The sequence below is a fragment of the Balaenoptera ricei genome, chromosome 2, assembly GCF_028023285.1.
Source record: "Balaenoptera ricei isolate mBalRic1 chromosome 2, mBalRic1.hap2, whole genome shotgun sequence".
Classification (NCBI taxonomy): domain Eukaryota; kingdom Metazoa; phylum Chordata; class Mammalia; order Artiodactyla; family Balaenopteridae; genus Balaenoptera; species Balaenoptera ricei.
In genome coordinates, this window is record NC_082640.1 from 2,642,399 (window position 1) to 2,657,195 (window position 14,797).

At 44.5% G+C, this 14,797-nt stretch overlaps 1 protein-coding gene across 17 annotated transcripts in view; it reads left to right on the forward strand.

Moving 5' to 3' along the window:
• Positions 1 to 14,797, forward strand: part of SVIL (supervillin) — a 241,499-nt gene that overhangs the window by 77,735 nt on the left and 148,967 nt on the right. For 10 of the 17 annotated variants that reach the window (XM_059909405.1, XM_059909414.1, XM_059909428.1 and 7 more), the window contains exon 1: positions 8,038 to 8,603. The exons of 6 other annotated variants lie outside the window; for them this stretch is intronic. The gene's annotated coding sequence lies outside the window, so the exon portion shown is untranslated. Of the gene's footprint in view, positions 1 to 8,037; positions 8,604 to 14,797 lie in introns of those variants that run through there. One more of the 17 variants, XM_059909520.1, reaches the window with a different exon arrangement.

The window sequence follows — 14,797 nt, forward strand, 5'->3', positions numbered from 1 at the left end:
CGTTTCTGCCATGCGATGAATTCACAGCAACCCCATACTTTTAGATCCAGAGCAGCCTAAATGGAGCATGTCACACTTTGTACCTCTCCCGTTACTCTCAAGACTCAGCGTGGCGTCCAGGAATGTAATGCTGGCCCAGCCCTGTGAGAGGCTGTATCCCCTCCCTGCGGCCAGAACTCGTGGCACACGGGCCAAGCTCCCTCCCTGGCAGACGCACGCTTCATCTGGACCACGAGGCCAGCAGTTCTGTTCGCGCTGAGTGTTCTTCTCCACCCATCGCTCTTGCAGCAGCAGCCTGGGAGAGAAGAGTTGGCTTGCGCATCTGGTGTTCAAGCCAGTGACCTACGCGTGACCTTGGAGCTCAAAATACTGTCATCCAAACCACTGAAGTTCTCCCTAAGCTTTGAGAGGGAGAGACAGATAGGCAGAGAGAGAGACATTGATTGATTGATTTAGACTGTCTGGGGGAGGGTGATTTATTGGTTGAAAAATATTGTTAACCAACGATAATATCCCCCCTTTTGCTTTCTTTAAGTCTACCCAGCGGTAACATGTATTCGTCCATGGTGCAGGCAGCCCAAGCTCAGACTCACAGGGGTGTATTAGTGTAGGTGTTAGGAGACGATCAGGTATGTTCTGGTCTTCACTCGCAGATGTCAAAATCCCAAGTTTATGGAGAAAAAGAAAAAGAAAATGATTCCGAGTCCGGCTCCCAGGTTTATGGAGAAAAAGAAAATGATTCCAAGTCTGGTGCCATCATAGCAGAAATGAGGACAGAATTCAGATCCCGGTGCTTAGTGTTTTCATGCCCTGGAGATGAGCGGCTTAAACCAATAGGTCTCTTGATTGCTCAAGGTCATTGCCTTGCAGAAAGCACAACCTTGCAGGAGGCGGGAGCACTTTGCAGTTCGGCAGAGAGCTCTGTTGTCTTGCTCTCCCTGCACTGACCGTTCTGGGCGATGCCCTGACATCCTCCTTCCTTCGGAAGTAGGGGCTTCACGGAGGGAAAGCTGGAAAGTGAGGCTTCTGCCCAAAAGCATGTGAGTGGCTCCACTTACTTCACTTTCTGCTTATAAACTGAGGAGCCCCTTTGTCACTCTTGTCACTTTCTAACCTCAGAGGGAAATTAAGACTTGATTAGTCACACCTGGAAGAAAGAGGCGCATGTAACAGTCGCTGAATTAAAATGGGAAAAAGAGATCTGAGGGCGTGTCCCAGACATTTATTGCGTGTGTGGAGTGGCGGACCCTGCTGGGTTCTGTGGCTTCAGAGACAGATTGGAGCCCCTGCCCTGTGGACACGAACAGTCTAGAGGTTGGAAATCACAGACCATGTCAGGAAGGGCTCATCGGGAAAGGATGATGAGGGGTTTTCCAAGTGACAAGGGAGGGAAGGCGTTCTGAGACCAGCCTGGACCCAGCAGCCCTGGTCAGTGTGGTTTCTCATGGTCACCTGCTGGGGGAGGGATGGTGGGCCATATGGCTGACGAGGTGGGAAGGGGCCAGGTCACAGAGGTGGTAGGGACTTTGGACTTTACCCACCAGGCTGGCCGTTCTCACCCTCTTGTTTGTCACCAGCACACGGATGCCGCCTGATACCCACACGTGTCCCAGCCTCCTGGGTGTATCCAAATGTGAGGTTAGCAATAACGCAAGACATGAAAACCCTTTCTAATCGTCACACCACCCTCAGCCATACGTCCATAGAAGTCAGTCACCACAGATCTCGGTCCGTGTGAGATCATCTCTGGGGCAAATGCAGTTGCCCAAGTATTTATTGGTAACCTGGTCCCTTTTCCCCTCTCCTGATGAGTATCTACACACGAGAGGGTGAAAGTGACTCTTTTACAGGAACGTGCTTACATTTGCTACTCAAGAACAGCACTTCCAAAAGCTTGTCACGTGAGCCTCCGTCAGTGGGAAGGGACGGGGTGGGGGGGCGCTGAGACCCGCGGGCACGGCTGCGTGGGAGGGCGGATGAGACGCGTCTGGAAAGCGGGGGCAGGATGGATTTGGGGAGGTGTCGGTGGAGGAGGGAAGAGCCGTGGAGGCCCTTGCAGCAGTCCTGGCAAGAGGCCCTTGAGAGCAGGGATGGCGGAGGGCGGGCGGGGAGGACCCCGGGCAGCGAGGTGTGGTCACGGCTGCGAGGTGAGGGCCCAGCGCAGCCAGGAGAACAGGAGCGCGCGTCACCACGAGACAGCAGGATCGCGGCAGAACTCGCTCTGGGAGGGGTGGAGACCCCGTGCCGGTGCAAACGGTCAGGGAGTGTCAGGCGCTAACGGCCAGAGGCCAAGGGCACTGGCGGGGTCCGTGGTGGGGGAGCAGGTCCTGGGGTGCGGAGGGAGCTGGAATCCAACTGTAAACCCGATGCGGGAGCACGTGGGTTCTGGGGCGGCGGGGAGACAGCGGTCATGGATGATGAGTGAGGGGGAGAAAGAAAGAAGGTGGGCACGGGCTTGGAGGCGGAGGGGGGCTGGAGGAACTTGGGGGCGGAGGTGAGAGAGGCGGGAGCGTGGATATTCCTGGGCTTGGGCTCCCCCCCTTCGGTGAACCGAAGAGAAGCTTCATCTCATGTCTGCCGTGGCCTTCCCCAGATCTGATCCTTTCTAACACAAAAGGCCAGCGTGCGTCAGTTGGACCCCCAGGAGGGCCAGTCCAGGATGTTCGGATCTAAGTTTCATGTTATAGCATCTGAGAGGACAGAGGATACTGAAGCACCCTCAGACGACCTGTCCCAGCACTTGGAAGGCCCAACTTTGATCTTGTCCTTTTATTTTCAAGAATGACACCTCCAACACTGTAGAACTCTAGAGTTGAAAAACCTGTTTGCTGTATTTGTAGTAGGATGAAATCTTGAGATGACCCGGTCTCCTCCCTTTCTAAAGAGTTGTTTTCTTACTGTTTCTCAAGTGTCGATCATGTTTGGCGGTGGATTGAACTGCGGAAAATGAAGGGGAGGGATCCTGTTCTTTGATTGGCTCTGGCGTCAGAGATGCTCTTTTCAGTACCCAGACAACCTGCCAAATAAACATGTTTAATTGGAAAGCAGTGCTTTCCGTTTCTTACTCTGTATCAAATATTTTACTTCGGGGCCATGACTTCCTTTCTTGTAGGGGAAAAGAAACATTTCCAATTCGGATTTCTTAAGATGGCGTTGATGACAGGCAAATCTACATAGATTTACTCAAAGTACAATTATGGTAAGTAACCCAGTTACAGATGGGTTGCATTTGGAAGTTTCACTTGAAGTAGATTTTTTTTTAGTGTTTAGACTTTTAATTTTGAGATAATTATAGATTCAGATGCGGTTGTAAGACTTGCTACAGAGGGAGCCTGTGTACCTTTTACCCATTTTCCCCCAATGGTAACATCTGGCAGAACTAGAAAACGACATCATCACCGGGGTATTGGCTTTTTTTTTTTTTTAATTTATTTTTGGCTGTGTTGGGTCTTCATTTCTGTGCGAGGGCTTTCTCTAGTTGCGGCAAGCGGAGGCCACTCTTCATCGCGGTGCGCGGGCCTCTCACTATCGCAGCCTCTCTTGTTGCGGAGCACAGGCTCCAGACGCGCAGGCTCAGTAATTGTGGCTCACGGGCCTAGTTGCTCCGCGGCATGTGGGATCTTCCCAGACCAGGGCTCGAACCCGTGTCCCCTGCGTTGGCAGGCAGATTCTCAACCACTGCGCCACCAGGGAAGCCCCAGGATGTTGGCTTTGATGCAGTCAGTAGAACAGGAGAAGGATCCCTCATGCTGTCCTCTCATAGCCCCGTCACCCCATCCCTAACTTCTGATGTGCCTTCCACGTCTACGATGTTCTCTTTCAGGAATGTGGTGTAAGTGCAGTCACACAGCATCTAAACTTCGGGGAATGGCATTCTTTCACTCAGCACAGTTCCCTGGATATTCATCCGGGTGCTGCATGTATGAATAGATTGTTCCAATTTATTGCTGAGCGGCCTTCCATGGTATGGGTGCACCAAGTTTATTAAACTGTTCATCCATCGAAGACATCTGGCTTGTTTCCAGGTTTTGGTTATTGCAGATAAAGCTACTGTGAACATTTGTATTCAGGATTTAGTATGAAAATAAGTTTCCATTTCTCTGGAATAAATATCCAGGAGTGCAGTTGCTAGGCCATTTGGTAGTTTGCTTTGGCAGGTTTAGTTTTTGAAGAAACTGCCAAACTGTTTCCCAGAGTAGCCGTGCCATTTTCTATTCCCACCAGCAATGTGTGGTCCAGCTTCTCCCAGCCAGCGTTTGGTTTGGTCACTATTGTTTTCATTTTTGCCATTCTGATAGGTGTGTAGGGATATCTCACTGTTGTTTTAATTTGTATTTCTCTAATGGCTAACGGTGTTGAACATCTTTTCATGTGCTTATTTGCCACCTATGCTTCATCTTTGGTGAAATGTCTCTTCATATCTTTTGCCTATTTTCTAATTGGACTGTTACATGGGGGTTTTTTGCTGTTGAATTTTGAGAGCTCTTCCTATGTTCTGTGTAGTTGTCCTTTTTCAGATATATAACTTGCAAATATTCTCTCCCACTCCCTAGCATATCTTTTCATCCTCTTAACATGGTCTTTTGCAAAGCAGAAGTTTTACATTTCGATGAGTCTACTTTGTCATTTTTTACGGGTTGTGCTTTTGGGGTCAAGTCCAAGAACTTTGTCTAGGTCCTGAAGATTTTCTTCTATTTTTTTCCCTAAAAGTATCATAGTTTTATATTTTACACTTAATTTTGTGATTCACTTTGGTTAATTTTTGTATAAGTTGTAAGAATTAGATCTAAGGGTTTTTGGTTTTTTTGTTTTGTCTTGTTTGGGTTTTTGTTGTTGTTTTTTTTTTTGTCTATGTCTGTGCATCTGCTCCAGCACCGTTTGTTGAAATGGCTCCTTATGTCAAAAATCTGTTGGGTATATTTGTGTGGTATATTTCAGGGTTCTGTATTCTATTCCATTATTATAGCTTTATAGTAAGCCTTAACGTGGGATACATTGATTACTCTCACTTTATTCTTCTTTTTCAAGATTGTTCTAGCTATTCTAAGCCCTGCGCCTCTTCCTATAAATTTTAGAATAAGCTTGTCTTTATCTACCAAAAATCCTTCTGGGCATGTTGATAGAAACTGCATTAAATCTATAGATCGTTTTGGGGAGAATTGACATCTTTACTATGTTGACTGTTCCGACCCATGAACACAATGTATGTGTTATTTGTTTATTTAGGTCTCCTTGGATGTCTTTTATCAGCCTTTTATAATTTTCAGCATACAGATCCTGTATATGTTTAGTTAAGTTTATGTCTAACGGTTTTTTTGTCATGATTGTAAAAAACATTGTGTTTTAATTTTGGTTTCCACATGTTCATTGTCATTATTATAAAACAGGTACCATAGAATGTAGTTTCTCTTGAGATCAATATCATAAGTAGTCATGGTTTCTAGATTAGCCCACAAAAGCCAGATTAAAAGTCATACTGAAGCTGATACAATGAAGTCACTAGAAAGAATGGTAGACTACCATGTGGTTATTATACTACTAGTATTAAATAATAGCAAATGAGAAATAGTTACTTATCAAATATCTTGGAGAGGTCTAAGTCTAGTTCTTAATTTATAAAATGTGATGTTCCATTTTCTTCATGGGTATATCATTAAATCTACTCACATGCATATCAGTTCTGATTACTGTCAAGTTTTTGGGAAGAAGTGTGTATGACAAGAGTTTCCTGATTTCAGGATATAACCAAAAAAAAAAAAAAAAAGAAGAATGGAGGAAAGTATTTAAACAGATTGCACAGGTAGAATGAACTGGACTTTGAACAAAGACAAGAAGCAAGTATGAAAGAAGCAGCCTAGGAGAATTATTCTACTAGATCCCAGTGCATTGAGCTGGGCCAATTTGATGCTGCAGGGACCAGTAACCTCAGAGGCGTCCAAAAGTTAGATGTTTCTTTTGTGGGACTGAATCTTTTTTAGGAAAAAAACAAAAAACAAAAAACCCTGCATTGTTGCAGTAACAGTGTTATCTTTTCTTAAAAGAAAGACCCAGATAGTCAACTGTTTCACCTAAGTTTTTATTTTTTTTTTACCCTGCTTGCTCCAGGAAGAATTTAAAGCAGCTTATATAAATATATAAAACAAGATCAAATAAAATTAAAAAGGAGTAGAAAGCAAAATTGGTCAAAGGGAAAATAAGGTGAGGGCCAGGACAGAGATTAGGAAGTGACTGTGAAGTTTTGCTTGTCTGCTTGAGGCGAGTAGAAAATGTGGCTTGGACAAATTGTCTTTTTTTTTTTTTCAATTTTATTTAAATTTTTTTTTGAATTTTATTTTATTTATTTTTTATACAGCAGGTTCTTATTAGTCATCCATTTTATACACATCAGTGTATACATGTCAATCCCAATCTCCTAATTCATCACACCGCAAATGACCCAATTTCGTTCCTTTATATGGCTGAGTAATATTCCATTGTATATATGTGCCACATCTTCTTTATCCATGCGTCTGTCACTGGGCATTTAGGTTGCTTCCAGGACCTGGCTATTGTAAATAGTACTGCAATGACCATTCACCTCACACCAGTTAGAATGGGCATCATCAGAAAATCTACAAACAGCAAATGCTGGAGAGCGTGTGGAGAAAAGGGAACCCTCCTACACTGTTGGTGGGAATGTAAGTTGGTGCAGCCACTATGGAGAACAGTATGGAGGTTCCTTAAAAAACTAAAAATAGAACTACCATATGACCCAGCAATCCCACTACTGGGCATGTACCCTGAGAAAACCATAATTCAAGAAGACACGTGCACCCCAGTGTTCATTGCAGCACTATTTACACTAGACAAATTGTCTTTAACCCTTGAGCACAACAATCACGAAGCCGGTGTTGAATCATTAAGGCTGCCCAGGGTATGCGCCGTCTTTCACCTGGCCACAGGACCGTCTGTGTAGAAAGAGGCGTTGTACTATTTACACTAGACAAATTGTCTTTAACCCTTGAGCACAACAATCACGAAGCCGGTGTTGAATCATTAAGGCTGCCCAGGGTATGCGCCGTCTTTCACCTGGCCACAGGACCGTCTGTGTAGAAAGAGGCGTTGTCCTGCAGGGTTAATTAATGACGGGAATTCAGAGCCTGCTCGGGAGGCCTCTGCTGACCGAAGCAGCTGGTGTTCTGAGAACTAACGGCCAGGGACCTGCCCCTGGGGGCAGTGCAGAGCTTTGGCCCTGCCCGGAGTTCTGAGCTTTGTGCTTTATGTTGAAGTTGGGATGATCAAGACCTTCTGTTATTCCTCCCAACGACAAGGACACCCGCGGGTATAAGGAGTTTTGTAAGCAGGGTTGCAGTATTAGTTTGAATATCTAAAAAACATAAATAGCCTTTTAACAAGTGGTTGTGCTTGATAGTTCTTTTTCCCCCCCTGCCCATTAGTTAAGTTTCTTCTGGTCTTTGAGTGAATTGCGCAGCCTGAGATCCATCTGAAGACAGATCCATCCATTCAGAGCATGGTCTTTGGTTTTAAGGCAAAACCTTTGTGTTGTTTTAGAGAAATTACTTCCAGCGCAGTTCTGTCTTCCGATGACTCATTTTCTATTGGAAATTCTCTTATTGGAAGTGGGAAGAAACCCACAGATGTCTACACAACTTGTAAACTTGTAAAGAGACATGTGCCTTTATAGCAAACTGTTTATACGTGTATAGGTATGTTACTTCCTTTTTGAGATTCCGTATCTGAGCTTTATCACTGGTTATGTGTTCTTTTATACCCCAAAGACTAGAATTAGAAAAACGTTTGCCCATTCAGTTCCGTATTGTTGTAGCCTGTTCGGGAGATTGCTGTCGCATTTTTAGTTTCTCTATAAAACGAGCTGAAAGACAATGTGACAGTTCTCATTGCATTTGAAATTGCTGCTGGCCAGGCCTGTTGCAACAGCTGGTGGGCGCCTCTGAGTTTCAGGAGCTATTTCTGGTAGATGATCTGGGATCAAGGCTCTCCAGTTCAGGCCATAAAAGGCCCGTCCCATGTGGAGTTGCTCCACTGCTTCTGACGGCGTCCTCAGAGGCTGAAGTGTCCTCAGGTTTTACTTGGATTTACCCAGGAATGGATGGCCACACCAAGGCCAGATTGCGGAAGTTCAGTGTCAGGGACACCAGGGGACCGACAGCTTCAAAAAGAAGACACTTGTTGATAATATTTTGGCGATCTTTTTTCAGAGAAACTTTTGGGATGTAGCCTTCACCTGTTTACTGCATTTGCCACCCAAACGCCATTTGGAAAGCACCGTTCTATATTTATCCTCTTCTGAATCATCACTTCTGATAGATGCAGTTGCCTTGTTTGCTTTGTGATATTTGGTTTTGTACAGTGTTCCTTGGGCTAACTTTTGATATTCTGCTTTTTGTTTAGAATTTGAAAGTAGTATTCATTGAAAGGAGACGCAAAGGAAATACTTGAGGACAGCCAAAGCCGAATTAGAGGATATAACGTGTTTTGTTTTGTTTTGTTTATTTTTTAATTAGAAAAATAAGGAATTACAGTGTGATTTTTTTTTTTTTCCCCTTTAACTTAGAGGAACAAGGATTATACAGAAATTTGAAGTAAGTGAAAAACCTTCCTATAAATCTAAATGCAGTTGTTTTTTCTTAAGTGTCATCTGTCTGAGCATGCTTCCTAAGGATTTGTTGATTTCAAACACTGGAATGTTCCTGCCAGTATGTGCTAGTTATTGCATACTCCTCTAAGTACCCTTGGGCATGTTTTTCGGTTTTGGAATGATTGGGTTTTTTTTCTTAAAAACAAAAGAACTTACTTTATGGTACAGAGAAGTTGGTACTAACAATTTCGTCAATAGAATCTAGAAGGTACTCCTGTCTAAATGTTAGCACTTGAAGCCTTGGAATTAAAAGCATTATTCACAATACAAAGTACTTCAATCATTGTATCACAGGTATGGGGTTGAAGTTCAGAAGGGCAAGTTGTATTTCGCTCCTGTTATTAATCCACGGGGAAACATAAATCACCAGTGGTCCTTTTGTATGATCTTTGTTTTAGGGTTCTTTACCTTGGTACTCGGATTCTTTAAGCTTGATTTATAGAACTTCTGATGTTCCAGAATTTAGGTTTTTTTTCATCTCACTTTAGTTTCTAGATTTGGGGCTCTATTTCAGTTTTTAATTCTCCAAGAAAATAATGTCATATCATTCTTGTAAAGCCCTAGAGATAGCTCTTTATAATTTAGCTTGGTGATTTGCTTGTGCTGAAAAAAACATGGTTTCTTTTATTTTTTTCTTTTGTTTGTTTGTTTGTTTTTGTTTTCTTTTTATTTCTTTATTTTAAAGATGGTTTCTTCATACTGTATCAGATGGACCAGTAGGGGCAGTAATTATTTTTATCAGGTAGAAAAACAGAATATTTATAGAGATGAGCCTCATCGGTGAATACTGCCATGGTTCTCAACCAGCTAGAGTGCCACAACCCTAGGGACATTTGGAAATGCTTGGGGTGATTCTGTTTTTCATAGTAACTACAGCTGGCGTTTGGGGGGATGTGGCTAAAATTATTAATGCCTTGTAATGTGGGACAGTCCCCTGTGGTAAGGCATGGCCCTGGCCAAAATGCTGGTGGTATCCCCCGCTGAGAAAAACTGCAGGGTATCGATGATTCCCTCGATCCCAGGGAGAAGCAGCAATAAACTAGACGTATAGGGTTGCCGCTTCTCACCAGCCCAGGAGAACTCTTGGGAAGCCAAGCGGTGGGGTGTCCTGCCAGGAGGGATCATCCTTGTCTCTCCCTGAGAAGGTGACACAGATGGGCAGAGAGAGGCCGTTTGCTCCTCTTGTTTCCTCCTGTCGGGCCCGGGACAGGGCTTGTCATCTCCCAGGGAAATGTTAGCTCTAGTGCCCCGAGCACACAGTTCCAGGCAAAATTCGGTCAAAGCACCCAGCTTACATTGCTTGCACTCAACACACACACACAGAGACCCTTGCTTGTACTGGGGGACGTCCTGTTTCTTGGTAACCACACCACTGCAAGATTTTGAACTTCAATTCAGCATGAACATCTTTGGCAACACCTGAGGTCATTTAAAATTTTACAATTCAGAAATTGTATCCAAAGAAGAGGGCTTTTGCAAGGATGTCCGGAGAGCCGCAGCGTTCAGGGTCAGAGGCTGCAGAGAGCTGTGGGGAGGGACCACCAGAGGCGTCTCTTCATTGCTGGTGTACAAAGGAAGTCATCTTCTCACTCCAGGGCGGCCTGGGCTTTTAGGATACTCGCTGTTTTGTATTAACACACTGATCTCGGGGCCTCACTGTGACCAGGAGAATGCCCCGATCTGGAGCTTTCCTGCAGTTCCAAGCTTCATTGTTTTATAGCTCTGAACCAGAAGCCCCTTTGTCCCCCTCCCTACAGGTCGCCAAGGGGGCTAAGTCTGTCTCTGCAAGGAAGCTTTTGCCCCCCACCTCCTCCTGAGCCTCCTGTCTTGTGTTTCATGTGTACAATATATTTCAACTTCCGTATACTCTATAGCATGGTCACCACCAAAAATTTAGTTTCCATCCATCACCACTTACCTGGATGATTGCATCGCCCTTAATGGATCCTTTTGCCCCAGTTCGCCGCCGCGCGGTCCATCCTCAGAATGACCTTGCTAAACCAAGATCGGAGCAAAAGCCAAACCGTGCAGTTTCCCACTGATTAAAGGCTAAAGCCCAGCTTCTCAGCCTCCCCCTCAGGGTCTTTCATGCCACTATTTTTGCTGCCCCCCCCCCTCCCTGAAATGTTCTGCCTTCCCTTGCTTGCCAGGGAAGTGATCTTAAATGAGATTTTCCGGGAAGCCTCCTCTGACCTTCTGCCTCTGGGTTCCGGGACCTTGACTTTAGCCTGTGCTTTAGCCCACAGGGCCCTGGCATCGTGTCCTGGGGCTCCCTTCCTCGGTAGGGGTGCCCAACAAGGCACCTGGGTCCCAGCCCCCGTGCCGCCCCAGGATCTAGCCCGTGCCCACTGCCCAATGGCTGTTCCACAGATGTGAGCTGCGAGAGTTGAATGCATTGAAATGACCTGTGGATTCTTCATGTCGAGAAACTTAACTGAGCTCCATAAAATACTTTTGCTGTTGTTGTATGTTATTCACGACAGAAGTGGGTGTTCTGTGTTATAAGTTCTGTGTTTTTTTCCCATATCTAATAATGCAAGCAGAAAGACTTGTCCTCCTATTACAAGCCTGCTGGGGTTTCTGTATATGTGCTTTTGCCAACACAGAAAATTAAGGTGCGTGCGATGAAATCAGCCCCTTCATTATTGGAGCTTTGCCGAAAATGAAGAAACTCATCTCGTGCTGTGAGTTGATTTAGGTACTTTTCCCAAGCATTAAGCTTCATCCCTATGGTGAAACGTCTCGGGGTTATTTGCACTGCCGACCTTGGAAGGGGGTGCATGCAGCACCTGGGTGTGGGTTCAAAGAGATCTCCGTCTCACTTTGTCATGGCCACGCCCTGATGCAGGAGGTTTTCAAAGTGTATTCACCTCGTAACTTGCTTATTCTCTTCTGAAAGTTTATCCTTTAATCCCAAGCAAGTTCATAACCTATTTCTAACTGGCTTTTGTATACATAGAGTCGAAGAAAGTGCTTTCCTATTTGCTGTGGGATCATTGACTTGCCCGTGTCCCAGCCCCATGTCAGCACGTAGCGTGTTGAGTGTTTCACCTCAATATCACACACCTGCGTGCAGATCTCCCGGTCCGATGCATGTTTCCTGTCCTTGGGGAGCTCATTCCCTACCGGGGTTCAGACGTGGACATAACAGAGCTGTTATCCAAGTAGGCTGGAAGGGATGAATAAAAACAACATCATGACTGTGTGCCAGGCTCAAAGCCACGCTCTTTCCCTACATGATCTCAAGTTTTACAAAGACCCCTGAGAAAGAACACTACCGTTATCTCCGTTCTACAGAGGAGAACACGTGAGGCTTGGGGAGGCTGGTCCTAGGGCACGTACCACAGCGTCAAGGTAGAGCTGGATTGGAACTCAGATCTGTCTCATTTCAGTGCCTGTGTTCACAACCACTGCTTTAACCAGCTCAGCCCAGACTTTAGTGGCATCACCTGCCATCTTGTTAACGTGCAAGAGCTCGTAATGTGTGAGTGGCTAGGTCTGGGGTAGGGTAGAGAGTCAGCAAGCCAGAGCCCACGTGATACTGATGCCTCTGGTCTGCGGACCGACTTTGAGTAGCGTGGTTGTAAACTACTCTCAAGATGGAAGCCGCCAGGTCGGATGGGGGTTTGAAGGAGGCTCCTTCCCGGGAAAGAGGTGACTCTGTTCCCTCGTGTTTTCTGTGCCTCCCCTCCCCACGCTTCGCCTGCACACTTGCCACTGTTCCTCTCATTTCCACGTCTGCCTTTCTCCTGGCTCCTTCTCCTCGTGTGGAAGACTTACTCAGGTTTCCTGCATCCTAAATAAAACTTGTCCTGACCTCAAGCTGTCCCCTCTTTCTTTCACCGCCCATTCGCTCCTCCACGGCCCCAGGTGCACGGAGCTCTTTCTCCCTCCGAGACCCGCTTCATCTCCCCGCTGCTTTGACCCCATTGAGCATTTCCTCTGAGCTTCTCTCTCGGAGGATCCCATCTCGGATGTAGTAAGGTTTCAAGACTCCGGCCTCAGCACTAAGCATCACCAGACTGCTGTGTACTTGGACCATCCTCTTGCCTTTATTTTCTAGATCACTTTCTGTCTCTTCATTTGTGCAGCTCACCTTCTTAGGGTCCACGTTAAGATTAAAAATTCTTGTGCTATTCGTTATATGTTGAGTTAATTGTATGACCTGTCCATTTCAGGTGGAATATATTTATTTGGATTTCAGACCTTATTTTCTTGCTATGTTAGGGTCTATATCCCATATCAACAGTATTGCTAGAATTATGCATAAAGAAGAACAATTAGTGTCTGACTCAATTGGTGAACTGGTTTTTTTAAAATTTATTTCTTATTGAGGTAACATTGGTTTATAATGTTCTGTGTTTCATGTGTGCAATATATTTCAACTCCTGTATACTCTATAGCATGGTCAGCACCAAAAATTTAGTTTCCATCCATCACTATACCCATTTCACCCTCTGCCCCTCCTCCCCTTCTGGTAACCACTACTCTGCTCTTGTATTTATGTGTTTGTTTTTGTTTGGTTTGATCTGTTTATTTATTTTGTTAGTTTTTTATATTCCACATATGAGTGAAATCATATTGTATTTTTCTCCATCTGACTTATTTCACTAAGTGTAATACCCTCAGGTCCACCTGAGTTTTCACATATGGCAAGATTTCATGCTTTTTTATGGCTGAGTAGTATTCCATTATATGTTTGCGTGTGTGTGTGTATCACATTTTCTTTTTCCATTCATCCATTTATGGACACCTAGGTTGTTTCTATATCTTGGCTATTGTGAATAATGCCACAGTGAACAGAGGGGTGCATATATCTTTTCGAATTAGTGTTTTCACATTCTTTAGATAAATACCCAGAAATGTGATAGCTGGATTACAGGGTAAATACGTTCTTAATTTTTGAGGAATCTCCATACTGTTTTGCATAGTGGCCGCACCAGTTTACATTCCCACCCAGTATGTGAGGGGTGGACTGTGTTTTGGTTAATGAGAGTCTTCTTGTTTCCTTCTGACTTTTCAGTTAGGTTCTGAGTATGGAAAGTAGGCAGAAATCTTAGGCTCAGATATATACAGTCACTGAACAGAAAGATCATATTGATATCTTTATATTTTTAAGATTTCAAATACTTTAAGTATTCTACGCCCTGGTCTTTTCATACATTCTGAAAATACTGTATCTAATTTTATCTCATTTAACCAAAAATTTAAAATAGACACATGTTGTACTTGGACACACGTTATACACTCAACAACAACAAACAAGCCACTCCAACCAAAACCCAAGTAGGAAAGCAATTGGTTTTCAGTAGTAGCTTAAAATATATTGAATTAAGAAATCAGTTACGAAAGGGAAAATAACTTCTGAAAGTTTTAGTCCTGTTTTTGCTTACGGATTTTCTTAGAGAAAGAGTTTTTTAAAATTGAAGCTGATATTTCAGCTTACCACGTGCTAGGATGGTCAACAAATTCAGCTATATTCATTTAATTCTGCAATTGGTTTATTCCTTTAACAGTTGCCATGACGAAACCCAAAGACAAATGACATTTGCATGTCTGTTATTTGTTGGCAAGTATTGTGTCGGATACCTAACGCAGCTCATGACGCTATACGTTTGAACCAGGTTAGAAGAAGAAAATGGGGCAAGCCACTAAAAGGTAGACGGCTCTCCAAATTATGCTGATGGTCTTAATTTCCACCAGAAGTTCATTTCAGGCACACACACATAATCCTTTGACTTTACGATTTCATACATTTTTGATCAAAAGCGTTGAATATTTTACAGTTCCGTGACTGGATAACCATTGCTGTGATGCAGTAGACCAGGATGAGTGAGCCTCCTGCAATGCCTTGTACCCCAGCACAGGAGCCTCCCATGGAGATGGAATTCATTTATTTGGATGTGTATCCGTTCTTCTCTCCGGAGGCTTCAGAGAGCTTGCAGGCAGCTCACAGTTCTTAAGTATTTAAATATTCAAAAGTGAGCTGCAGGAAGAAAGTGGACCAGGGAACACTTGGGGGGAAAATATTGTGAAAGCAACAATAGCAAACCAGCTGCGTGCTCTCCCCACCCTCAGCCCACCTCCCAGAGCTCCCAGGGGAAATTTTCCCTGCTCTGAGTGGACAAAGAAAATCTC